We start from the raw sequence: 925 nt of genomic DNA, 5'->3' as shown, positions 1-925 counted from the left end.
TGTGTCTCCCCCCAAAACCCCCAACGCCCGTACTGGGTCCTGGTGTGCCCCCGCTTGGGATGGGGACGGGGACAGTGGTATCCCCTCCCCGGCCGGGGTGCTCCTGCTTGCGGTGGGACAGGGACCCCTCCCAGCTGGGGACAAGGACGGGCCATCTCTGCTGGCCGTGCCCCCCTGGGACAGAGCTGGGGTCCCCCGGCTGCAGCGTCCACCCCAGGACAGGGTGTCCCCCGTGGCAGCTCTGGGGACGGAGCCCCGGGGTGGGTGCTTGTGCCCCCTGAGTCCCCAGGGAGGGCTGTGGCCCCGGGGGGTTGGTTTGGGTTCTGCCCGTGTCCCCGTGGGCTCTGTGCCCACGGCGCAGCCGGCTCGGGGCTGGCCTGGCAGAGCCACCGGCTCCTGCCCGACCTGTTCCCGGCAGCTCTTCAAGCTGGGGCAGGACCCGCCTGGCCCGGCGGCACGGGGCTCATGCCATGGGGCACTGCGCCCTGGGTAGCGGGGAGGACACGAGCCCCCCGTGCCGCGGGTCAGGGTGGCCCATGCAGGTCCGTGGTGCCACACACGCCTTCCTGGTGCCCCGGTGAGGCCATCTGTCCGCTGGTGCGTGGGGCTGCTCCATGGAGGCGGTGCCCAGCGGGCGCTGGGCTTGGTCGCCTGTGCCCGGCTGGGCTGGGCTGACGCCGGTGGCGGGCGCTCCCGCTCACCCGCCTGCTCTCGGCACGCTGCGCCAGCACGAGGGCGGGTGGATGGGCTCCCTGGCACGGCTGCACCCGGCATGGGGTGGCTCTGTGTGGCTGGGGTGCGGGGGGGGGGCGGGGGGGGGCGGCGGGGGGGCAGTGGGGCAGGTACCCCGGGGCCGGGCTCTCGGCTCTGCAGCGCAGTGTGGCTGGGGGGGGGCGGGGGGGGGGGGGGGGGGGCCACCCCCGGG

This window comes from Aptenodytes forsteri, unplaced genomic scaffold (genome assembly GCF_000699145.1).
Source record: "Aptenodytes forsteri isolate BGI_AS27 unplaced genomic scaffold, ASM69914v1 Scaffold269, whole genome shotgun sequence".
In the NCBI taxonomy this organism is placed as follows: Eukaryota; Metazoa; Chordata; class Aves; order Sphenisciformes; family Spheniscidae; genus Aptenodytes; species Aptenodytes forsteri.
This window is presented reverse-complemented; position numbering follows the sequence as displayed.